The 12,545-nt window shown below is 54.1% G+C and overlaps 1 protein-coding gene across 1 annotated transcript in view; it reads right to left on the bottom strand.

Annotated features, from left to right (window-relative positions):
* The window catches only part of PCYT2 (phosphate cytidylyltransferase 2, ethanolamine), a 249,092-nt gene that overhangs the window by 170,994 nt on the left and 65,553 nt on the right, over positions 1-12,545 (bottom strand). The window lies entirely within an intron of this gene.

Below are 12,545 nucleotides of genomic sequence, written 5' to 3'. Positions count from 1 at the left end.
TGTAATTATGTGGCACTGAGTAGTATTTGGAGTGTATGTTGCATTTAGTGCAGTGTATTTATGTGGTGTGTAATTATGTGGCACTGAGTGGTATTTGGAGTGGTGGTGGGTGTGGTGGTGGGTGTGGTGGTGGGTGTGGTGGTGGGCATGGTGGTGGTGGACGATGTAGTGGTGGTGGTTCTGGTGGTGGTGGTGGACATGGTGGTGGTGGATGCGGTGGTGGTGGACGCCGTGGTGGTGGACGCCGTGGTGGTGGACGCCGTGGTGGTGGACGCCGTGGTGGTGGACGCCGTGGTGGTGGACGCGGTGGTGGTGGACGCGGTGGTGGTGGACGCGGTGGTGGTGGACGTGGTGGTGGTGGACATGGTGGTGGTGGTGGACATGGTGGTGGTGTGGACATGGTGGACGTGAAGGTGGACATGGTGGTGGTGGACGTGGACGTGGTGGATGTAGTGGTGGTGGACGTGGTGATAGTGGACGTGGTGGTGGTGGATGTAGTGGTGGTGGACGTGGTGATGGTGGACGTGGTGGTAGTGGACGTGGTGGTAGTGGACGTGGTGGTGGATGTAGTGGTGGTGGATGTAGTGGTGGTGGACGTGGTGGTGGACGTGGTGGTGGACGTGGTGGTGGACGTGGTGGTGGATGTGGATGTGGTGGTGGCCTCGTGGTGGACGTGGTGGTGGTCATGGTGGTTGTGGTAGACATGGTGGTGGCCGTGGAGGTGGCTGTGGTGGACATGGTGGTGGTGGACGTGGTGGAGGTGGGTGTGGTGGTGGTGGACATGGTGTTGGTGGACGTAGTGGTGGTGGACATATTGGTGGTGGTTGTGGACGTGGTGGTGCTGGTGCTGGACGTGATGGTACTGGACGTGATGATGCTGGACGTGGTGGACGTGGTGGTGGTGGATGTGGTGGTGGTGGACATGGTAGTGGTGGTGGACATGGTGGTGGACATGGTGGTGCTGGATGTGGTGGTGGTAGTGGTGCTGGACGTGGTGGTGGACGTGGTGGTGGTGGTGGGTGTGGTGGTGGTGGAGGACGTGGTGGTGGTTGACGTGGTGGTGGTGGACGTGGTGGTGGTGGACGTGGTGGTGGACGTGGTGGAGTTGGTGGTGGACGTGGTGGAGTTGGTGGTGGACGTGGTGGTGGTGGCGGTGGTGGACGTGGTGGTGGTGGTGGTGGACGTGGTGGTGGTGGATGTGGTGGTGGACTTGGTGGTGGACGTAGTGGTGGATGTGGTGGTGGTAGTGGAAGTAGACGTGGTGGTGGACGTGGTGGTGGCCATGCTGGTGGTGGACATGGTGGTGGTGGACGTGGTGGACATGGTGGGGGTGAGTGTGGTGGTGGACATGGTGGTGGTGGACATGGTGGTGGTGGACGTGGTGGTGGTGGACGTGGTGGACGTGGTGGTGGTGGACGTGGTGGTGGTGGACGTGGTGGTGGTGGACGTGGTGGTGGTGGACGCGGTGGTGGTGGACGTGGTGGTGGTGGACGTGGTGGTGGTGGACGTGGTGGTGGTGGATGTGGTGGTGATGGATGTGGTGGTGATGGACATTCGTGGAGGTGGATGTGGTGGACATGGTGGTGGTGGATGTGGACGTGGGGGTGGTGGACATGGTGGTGGTGGTGGTGGACATGGTGGTGGTGGTGGACGTGGTGGTGGTGGACTTGGTAGTGGTGGACGTGGTAGTGGTGGATGTGGTAGTTGTGGACGTGATGGTGGTGGTTGTGGTGGTAGTTGACGTGGTGGACATGATAGTGGAGGACATGGTGGTGGTGGGGCAAGTGGTGGTGGTGGAGGTGGGTGTGGTGGTGGTTGTGGACATGGTGGTGGACGTGGTGGTGGTGGTGGATGTGGTGGTGGTGGACGTGGTGGTGGTGGACATGATGGTGGTGGATGTGGTGGACATGATGGTGGTGGTGGACATGGTGGTGGTGGATGTGGTGGTGGTAGTGGTGGTGGACGTGTGTTAGTGGACTTAGTGGTAGTCGTGGTAGGTGTGGTGGTGGTGGAGGTGGGTGTGGTGGTGGTGGACGTGGTGGTGCTGGACATGGTGGTAGTGGACGTAGTGGTGGTGGATGTGGTGGTGATGGACGTAGTGGTGGTGGAGGTGGGTGTGGTGGACGTAGTGGTGGTGGATGTAGTGTTGGTGGATGTAGTGTTGGTGGATGTAGTGGATTTGGTGGTGGTGGAGGTGGTGATTGTTGACGTGGTGGTGGATGTAGTGGTGGATGTGGTTGTTGTGGATGTGGTGGTGGTGGATGTTGTGGTGGGGGTGGTGATGGTGGACGTGGTGGTTGTGGACATGGTGGTAGTGGATGTGGTGGTGGTGGGTGTGGTTGTGGTGGATGTGGTGGACGTGGTGGTTGTGGACGTGGTGGTGATGGATGTGGTGGTGATGGACATTGGTGGTGCTGGACGTGGTGGTGGATGTGGTGGACTTGGTGGTGCTGGACGTAGTGGTGGTGGACATGGCGGTGGACGTGGTGGTGGTGGTGGATGTGGTGGACTTGGTGGTGCTGGATGTAGTGGTGGTGGACATGGTGTTGGTGGTGGACGTGGTGGTGGTGGACGTGGTGGTGGATGTGGTGGACGTGGTGGTGGTGGGCATGGTGGTGGTGGGCGTGGTGGTGGTGGGTGTGGTGGTGGTGGGCGTGGTGGTGATGGTGGATGTGGTGGTGTGTGGTGGTGTTGGTGTGTGGTGGTGGTGGAGGTGGGTGTGGTGGCGGTGGACGTGGTGGTGGTGGACGTAGTGGTGGTGGATGTAGTGGTGGTGGTGGTGGACATGGTGGTTGTGTGGTGGACGATGTGGTGATGGACATGGTGGTGGTGGACGCGGTGGTGGTGGACACGGTGGTTGTGGACGTGGTGGTTGTGGACGTGGTGGTGGTGGACGTGGTGGTGGTGGACGTGGTGGTGGTGGTGGACTTGTAGGTGGACATGGTGGTGGTGGACGTGGTGGTGGACATGGTGGTGGTGGTGGACGTGGTGGTGGTGGTGGACATGGTGGTGGTGGTGGACGTGGTGGTGGTGGTGGACGTGGTGGTGGTGGTGGACGTGGTGGTGGACGTGGTGGTGGTGGACGTGGTGGTGGTGGACTTGAAGGTGGACATGGTGGTGGTGGACGTGGTGGTGGTGGTGGACATGGTGGTGGTGGTGGACGTGGTGGTGGTGGACGTGGTGGATGTAGTGGTGGTGTTGGATGTGGTGGACGTGGTGATGTGGTGGTGGATGTAGTGTGTGTGGTGGTGGTGGACGTGGTGGTGGTGGACATGGTGGTGGTGGACATGGTGGTGGTGGACATGGTGGTGGTGGACATGGTGGTGGACATGGTGGTGGTGGTGGACATGGTGGTGGTGGTGGACATGGTGGTGGTGGTGGACATGGTGGTGGTGGTGGACGTGGTGGACATGGTGGTGATGTATGTGGTGGTGGTGGATGTGGTGGTGGTGGTAGTGGTGGTGGTGGACGTGGTGGTGGTGGACGTGGTGGTGCTGGGTGTGGTGGTGCTGGGTGTGGTGGTGGTGGACGTGGTGGTGGTGGACGTAGTGGACATGGTGGTTGTGGACATGGTGGTTGTGGACATGGTGGTTGTGGACATGGTGGTGATGGACGTGGTGGTGGATGTGGTGGTGGCGGTAGTGGGTGGTGGTGCTGGGTGTGGTGGTGGTGGGTGTGGGGGTGGACGTGGTGGTGGTGGTGCAGGGTGTGGCAGTGGTGGCGGTGGTGGACGTGGTGGTGGTGGACATGGTGGTGGTGGACGTGGTGGACGTGGTGGTGGTAGATGTGGTGGTAGTGGTGGTGGACATGGTGGTGGAGGTGGGTGTGGTGGTGGTGGTGGACGTGGTGGATGTGGTGGTGGACGTGGTGGTGCTGGGTGTGGTGGTGCTGGGTGTGGTGGTGGTGGACGTGGTGGTGGATGTGGTGGTGGATGTGGTGGTGGATGTGGTAGTGGTGGTGGTGGTGGTGGTAGTGGTGGTGGTGGTGGTGCAGGGTGTGGTGGTGGTGGGTGTTGTGGTGGACGTGGTGGTGGTGGACATAGATGTGGTGGAGGTGGTGATTGTGGACGTGGTGGTGGTGGACATGGTTTAAGTGGTGGTGGTGGGTGTGGAGGTGGTGGATGTGGTGGTGGTGGACGTGGTGGTGGATGTGGTGGACATGGTGGATGTGGTGGTGGTGGATGTGGTGGTGGACGTGAGGGTGGTGGATGTGGTGGTTGTGGACATGGTGGTAGACGTGGTGGTGGATGTGGTGATTGTGGATGTGTTGGTCGTGGTAGACATGGTGGTGGATGTGGAGGCGGGTGTGGTGGTGGAGGACGTGGTGGTGGTGGACGTGGTGGTGGTGGACGTGGTGGTGGTGGACGTGGTGGTGGTGGACGTGGTGGTGGTGGACGTAGTGGACATGGTGGTTGTGGACATGGTGGTTGTGGACATGGTGGTTGTGGACATGGTGGTTGTGGACATGGTGGTTATGGACATGGTGGTTGTGGACATGGTGGTTGTGGACATGGTGGTGATGGACGTGGTGGTGGTGGTGGATGTGGTGGTGGCGGTAGTGGGTGGTGGTGCTGGGTGTGGTGGTGGTGGTGGGTGTGGGGGTGGACGTGGTGGTGGTGGATGTGGTGGTGGTGCAGGGTGTGGCAGTGGTGGACGTGGTGGACGTGGTGGTGGTGGACATGGTGGTGGTGGACGTGGTGGTGGTGGACGTGGTGGACGTGGTGGTGGTGGATGTGGTGGACGTGGTGGACGTGGTGGTGGTAGATGTGGTGGTAGTGGTGGTGGACATGGTGGTGGAGGTGGGTGTGGTGGTGGTGGATGTGGTGGTGGTGGATGTGGTGGTGGACGAGGTGGAGGTGGGTGTGGCAGTGGATGTGGTGGTGGTGGACGTGGTGGACATAGATGTGGAGGTGGTGGTGGAGGTGGTAATTGTGGACGTGTTGGTGTTGGACGTGTTGGTTGTGGTGGTGGAGGTGGTGGTGGATGTGGTGGTGGAGGTGGGTGTGGTGGTGGTGGACGTGGTGGTGGTGGACGTAGTGGTGGTGGATGTGGTGGTGGAGGAGGTGGTGATTGTGGACGTGGTGGCAGACATGGTGGTGGGTGATGAACGTGGTGGTGGTGGAGGTGGGTGTGGTGGTAATGCTGCAGGAGTCTGCCAGCAGGCTGTGCAAAATTCAGCAGCGCCTCTAGTCGTTTGTTGCAATGCACGGACTTCACACAGAATTTGGCATCACGGTATAGTACACAATAAAACATTTCAAAGCACATAATTAAATAAGAAGCTCAAAAGAGCTCTTTCGGCATCTCTGGCAAGTGTGAATGAACAGCACCATAAACGTCTAAGAAACTAGACCAGAACGGGTAGGAATGCGTACAGTGTAGTTTCTGTAAGGCTTTCCAAAAGTGACCCTAATCAGGACATAACTAAACCTTTCATGTCTATTTTACAACATCTAGATAGCAAAAGACTGGGATCCAATGATGAAAGCGGAGGTGACACCAAAGTAGCAGGAAGCAACAATATAATTTATGGGCGCATTACCTCGGCTGTTTCATCGGGTGTGATCTTGGGTATGACGGCCTTCAGCGAGCAAAGCCAGAAACGGCAGGGGGCGGGGGAGCGGATTCCTTTGAAGTCTGATGCCGGCTGCAAGCGAACCAGCATGAGTGAGGAGAGAGGCAAATGGTGTGCGATGTGCACGCGCCCGCACACATGCACTGTAGGCAATCCGCCTTTGAGTGCATTATTGAGAGCCCTTACTTAACCCCTTCCGTGCGGCGCACATTCAGCGGACGTCGCGTGCACTACCTTGGTAGTGCTGGCCACGTCCGCTGAACGTTCCGGCCCCGCCCGCGCAATAGAACGTTCCGCACTAGCGCGGAACGTTAGACACAGCGGAGGGGTTAAGTCTCACTGAGAACGCATGCGCGTTCGCTCAGCGAGACCTAAAGAGGCACGAGATGACGCAAGGAGGGCCAGAGAAGGGAAAGCTCCCGAAAAGGCCACCCCGGGGACCACAGTAGCGGCACGGGGCCCGGGAGGACCGACAGAGCTGAGGCAATGGACACATCGACAGAGGCACAGGACGAGAAATAGAGCAGTGCACTAAAAGAGCAGCAGAAAGAGGCCAGAGACGATTCAGAGAGTTGAGTCAGAGGACAAATTGAGAGTGGCACAGGGTGAAAAACAGGGTAGTGCACTAGACATGCCAAACCAGAAGAAAAGTAACAAATAAGTAAAAGTAATGAATATATAGATCCAAATACAATAAAGATACAGACCCACAAGTACATGGACGGCACAAAGATGCATAAAGGAAGGCAGCATTAGTAGACCAAAGATGCACGGTAAAGGCTGTGCAATAAGGGATCTGGGACTATCATGAACGCAACCAGGGTGGCCAAGGTCTCTCCTAACAGGGTACAAGCAGATTGTGGCTTATGGCTGCCCGGTAACCACTTGGACATGAACTGAAGACTCGGGTAAGCTATTTACCAGTGGTACCACTGCCTAGCATTATACTGCTTTCGGCAAAATCAAAGTATACAAAAAAAGGATTGCATAGCATGCTTGAATCAATCTCATTTAAACAAGTAGTAAGAGACAGGAGCTCTAACTAGATCACAGAAAATCCAAAAACTCTTAAAGAAGTGAAGCTAGTACACAGCAATATTGACTGGGTATTTCAGACAGAAAATAGTGCTGGTACTTTTTACTGCCGATTGTGCAGGATTATCAACCATGAACACCCAGACCAATCAGAAGATATACAGCTGCTTAAGTGCCAAACCCTATTCAGGCGAACGGCTACTGAGCCACAATGGTGGTGGTTGAGGTAGTTTGTAGTTGGTGTGCTGGGGTCAGTCCTACTAATGCTCTAAAAACTGGGCCAAGTACAACCTTTGCCACACGTGAATCTCAGGGCAGCAAGGACGAGCAATAACAGGCTTCTCAGGGTGGCAGGTGGAGCGGGGAGGCCCTGTTGGGCAAGAGCTGAGAACTCAACACACAATTAAGTCCAGCTCAGTGCTTATCTTTTACATAAAAAGAAAGTTCTTTAATCATGCCCCAGAATGTTCCACTTAAGTGTAGGGACAGCTTTCACTCACAATGTCACCAGATGGAGCACCCGTCTCTTAAGGCTGAGGCAAACTCTCAGGTGACACAAGATACTTTATCTGGTACAGTCGACTGCATCCCACACGAACAATGTACAGAGCAACTGGAGTGACCCCAACCATGACACAGATGACTCCTGCCTTCGCTTTATGGGCAAATCAGATTTCTCTGGCTGCTCTTCACGCTGGGACATTTGACTTCTCCTACACAGACTTCCATCCTGCAGGGCTAAGCAGCCCCCTTTCCTCTCTCAAAATGTTTCCGAGCTCTTCAGGCAGAACAGCGACTCCTTCAGCTGAAAGTGCTGATTTAAGGTAGGTTCCCTAACCCCTGTGGGCTTGTTTGTTCCCACATTTACACATTTCCCAGACAGAGAGAGAGGGTTGTGGATCCACTGTCTGAGTTTTCAGAGCCTGTTTAGCTAATTCATTTTCAAAGGTCATCCTGTGGCTGCTCAGCATCTGTGCAAAGTGATGGCTCTTACAGTAGGTATATAGACAAGCATTTACAATGCAGTGGTCTCGGCATTATTAAAGGTAGAGCTATTGGCATTGCTCAGGACATTTTTTTTCTTCTTAAATAAATGGCATTGTCATTTACATTGCCAATAGCTTAATCGTTAAATAAATGGCATTTTCATTTACAATGCCAATAGCTTAATCGCTCGCAAATGCATGACCTATTGCATTTACACCCACACAGAGCCACACACACAAAGCCACACACACATACAGAGCCACCCACACAGTCATTCACATAGAGCCACCTACACAGAGCTACCCTCACACAGACAGAGCCACCCACACATAGAGCCACCTACAAAAAAAGCTATCCACACAGAGCCACACACACACACAGAGCCACACACACACAGCCACACACACACACACACACACAGAGGCACACACACAGACAGAGACACGCACACACACACACACACACACACACAGAGACACGCACACACACACACAGACAGAGCCACGCGCGCACACACACACAGAGAGCCACGCGCACACACACACACAGAGAGCCACGCACACACACAGAGAGCCACGCACACACACACAGAGCCACACACACAGACAGAGCCACGCACACACACAAACACAGAGCCACACACACAGACAGAGCCACAAACACAGACAGAGCCACGCACACACACACAGAGCCACGCACACACACCGACAGAGCTACGCACACACACAGACACAGCCACGCACACACACAGTACAGACAGAGCCACGCACACACACAGACAGAGCCACGCACACACACAGACAGGGCCACGAATAACTGAGCCAGTCTAGCTTTTCCCATTCAATTCAGTCAGTTGTAGGACTCCTTTAGCCGTGCATGTTACAAGTATCAGAATGCAAAGCCTGGTTATCGCTGACAAGGGTCTAGCAAACTTGGGAACTCAATTGGGTCCCCGACTGACATAGAAAGCAGCGGGGGACCCTTCAAGCATCTATGACAAGTAGCCGTATGTGAGATGCCTTTCTGTCCTGACGGAATCCAGCTGCCCGTCCTCCCAAAGCTGGGGCCCGGTTAGGTACGCTGGCTAGCCTCAGTCATCCTTCCCGCCCAACTTCCATCGTTATGCGTCGGACAAGCATCCGCACTGCCATATTCCAGCCTTAAATGGAAGGATCCCTCACTGGCGACGTGGATTTCCTGTTCCCTTGGAACGCAGATCACACAATGGATCAGTGAAGTATCCCTTCCCCACAGTATAAAACAGAAACAAAATAAACCTTGCCCGTTATTTTGCGCATTGCTACAAAGCATCTATTGTGCTATCCCCGAGCAGACAGCTGTGATAACTGCAGGGCAAGGTCAAACAAATGTATCCCTTGGAAGGCAGCGCGGCACCCCCGCCGCCCTTACTTACCGTCCAGCGCCGGGCTGTCGCTCAGCTCTATCAGCGTCTCGTGCTCCTTCTGGCCAAAGAGGCTCATGGTGGCTGCCGGGTGCGGAGCGAAGCCTTGTGGAGAGGCGCTGGGGGGCTTCACAGCGCTCCTGGTTCCATGCGAGGGCTCGGATTGAGGGTAGAAGAGAATCCCCCGCTCCTCCACAGCCCCTGTTCTGTATGTGACTGTGTGAATACAGCCTCAGGCGGCTGCCTCCCTTAAAGACACAGCAGACCTGGATCCGGTTACTTTCTGTCGGCTGAACCCGGTGTGCCTTAAAGGGGCGCCTTGCTAGCCTGTGCTTCGAAAGAAGCGTGCATGAGGGACAGGGTCTCTCTCTCTGGAGGCTAGGATTGTAAACAGAGCCGGGGAGGAGTTATGCCGAGCCTTTGAGTCATTCAGTGCGTGTCACACAGAAAGGAGAAGGGCAAACTTCACTCGCAGAGGCTGCACAATTACAGTAACAGGCTGGGAACTTACGGAAAAGCAATATTTGCAGGAACAATACATGTATTTTTAGAATGAATGATCAGAGCTAGTATCGTTTGTTTAGTACGGACAGATGCTCATTGGGGGGTAAACATTGGTGTTTGATAAATTCTGATGCGAGGATATGGGAGGGGGAGGGAGGAAGGAAGGGGGAGGCACCAGAGGGAAAGAGAAGAGGTGGGAAGAGACGGGGCAGGAGGAGGACACCAGGGGAGGGATCGTAAAAGAGCCCCGTCCTTTTCAGACTGGGGGGCGTGTTTTCTAGGTTTGAGTGACTGAAGACGTCACAGATAGAAAGAACCTAAAAAACACGCCCGAATCCAAAAAAGAAGGGGCTTAAATGGAGTGACGCCCCTCTCCTCCAATGGCTGGCCAGCATTTACGAGGCCAGCCAATGGAGAAGAGGGGCGGGTTCAAGCCCCCTAACTAAAAATCATTAAATCTTTGGACCGAACTGCGCAAGCGCAGCCTACGGTCCTCGACCTAAAAAACAAAAGGGGGAGTGAAGAGGTAAAGAGAAAACAAGAGGTTGATTCGTCCTTCTCAATAAGTCTATAAGTAAACAAAAGGAATCCACCCTAATGGAGTGAAAATGAAAGGATCCTCGCAGGATGTGAGTTGCGTGTCTCTCCTATTGCTAAAACTAATTAGCTCCTCTTTGCTAACAAGGCTCATGGAATTGTTAAAAGTAGCTGTCTACATCCTCCCAGCTTCATTGTCTGGCTCTCCCCTTGACAACTACAGAACTGCAGGCAATACACCTCCACTCTGGGAAATGCTTTCCGCATCCTCCATATTGTGCCAGGCTAAAACCTTGGGCATCGAATTGGACCCAACTGGTCCCAATGTTCAGACTCCTAGCACACACAGACTCCTACTACAACACGCGGTGCAACCTCACCTCACATACACACAGGATGTCTGTGCAAGGTTCTAAGCTTCACTTAACACCATAACTTTACACAAGAGGAGCCAGTTGGGTCACCTCTCCCTGAGATAGAAAAAGGCCGGGTCACCCTACTGATTCATAAACCACAATGTGTTGCCACTATCCCTATGCGATACATCCAGGGAATGGACAGTAATCAAATATCCACTATGATGACACACTTGGTGCTCCCTTTCATGTAAAGAATACGTTCTTGGCTCTGCATTACCGGAGACAGTACATGTTTTTCTGTGCAGGTGTCTCAATTGCACGGTAAACTAGACTTCGTTCTCTCTTCCTCAAGCAATCTAGGTATATGTGCTATAAGACAACTCTTGTCCCTGCTCGAACTGTGTCTTATGAAAGCAAGCATCCTAACAAGACGCCCTGCTCACTAGACCACCATTGTCATCCACTCTTCCACATACACACTTTTTAAAAGCGTTTCACACACCCACCCAGATTCTAACGGCCCTTGACGCCATGCTTCCCAAGAACAGCCTGTGCGCTGAAGCTTCTCTCTGTGCAAGAGGTGGTGGCCCTGCTGCGCTGCTTGCCCTTCCAGCCTCAGGCCTGGCTCTTCACTGCCGATTGTACAGCCACCGCCGTCGTCACCTAAATACATCTCAGTCACCAGCCAGCACTGCACTGAGCACTCGAACTTTGAGTAGGCCAGGTGCTGCAGGTGCTGAGCAGGGCGAGAGGATGTGGTCCGTGGGCTAGACTGCCGACTTTGGTGCTGGAAACCAGGGTTCGAGCCTCGGGGTCGCGTCCACATCCTTTGATTCTGGGCAAATTTATTTATTTATTTATTTATTTATTAATAAAATTTATAGAGCGCGAACAATGGCCCTTAGGCGTCTCGGCGCTGACTTGTCTGCTGCATTTGACCAATGAGGGAAGGACTGGGTCTACTGGTTAAAAAGCCAGGTCTTGAGCTGTTTACGAAAGGACCAGAGTGAGTGGCTTAGTTTAATTGAGGGAGGTAGGGTGTTCCAGAGCTTAGGGGCTGCGACAAAGAATCTTCTGTCTCCCCATGAGACTGATTTACTGCACGGTACCACGAGATCATTTGAGCTGGAGGAGCGTAGAGCTCTGGAGGGGCAATAAGGAGTCAGGTTTTGGGTAAAGAAAGCAGGTCCCATGTTATGCATGGCCTTGAACACGATGCAGAGAGCCTTGAATTTGATCCTGTTCCTTATCGGTAGCCAGTGTAGTTCTCTGATGGTTGCGGAGGCAGAACAGTGTTTGGGGATTCTACCCAGGAGCCTTGCTGCTGAGTTTTGGATTATGTGCATTTTATTCAGGACTCCTTCTTGTGCATTTAAGAAGAGAGCATTGCAGTAATCCAATGTTGACAGCACCAGGGAGGTAACCAATGTTTTGCCAGATGAGTCGGGAAGGAAAGGGAGGATTTTTTTTGATTAGCTTCAGTTTATAAAAAGCGGCAGAGGTGATCTGGTTAGCATGGGGGAGAAAAGTGAGACGGTCGTCGAAAATGATTCCGAGATTCCTCACTTTGCCAACCGGGACAGGGGGAGGGCCTAATGATACGGGCCACCAGCAGGAGGGCCATTCCGGGGTCAGCTGACCAAAGACGACTACTTCCGTTTTGTCGGAATTTAATTTTAGGCAATTGGAAGCCATCCAGCTCCCAATTGCCAGCATGCCCTGATTAAAATCATTGGCTTTTTTGTGGCCGTCATTCTTAATGGCCAGGACCAACTGAGTGTCGTCCGCATAGGAGGTAAGGCTCATCCCGTGTGCACGAATGGTATTGGCAAGGTCCGACACATAGATATTAAAAAGTGTCGGACTAAGGGATGAGCCTTGCGGGACTTCACATGGCAGAGACAGAGTGGCGGAATGGAAAGAGCCCGTTGTAACCACCTGGGTCCTGTTGGCCAGAAAGGCTGCCAGCAATTTCTTGGCACTGTGTTGGACACCAATGTTTTCGACACGGTCGATCAGGTCGAGCAGTATTAAAACTGCAGTCCCCCCAGCATCACGGATAGATCTAATATCATCTGCAGCTTTAATAAGAGCCGTCTCTGTCCCATGGTATTGACGAAAGCCAAACTGAGAATCATCGAGGAGAT

This window comes from Lissotriton helveticus, chromosome 7 (assembly GCF_964261635.1).
Source record: "Lissotriton helveticus chromosome 7, aLisHel1.1, whole genome shotgun sequence".
Taxonomy (NCBI): domain Eukaryota; kingdom Metazoa; phylum Chordata; class Amphibia; order Caudata; family Salamandridae; genus Lissotriton; species Lissotriton helveticus.
Note: the sequence above shows the minus strand (reverse complement) of the source record. Positions and strands in the feature narration are given on the sequence as shown.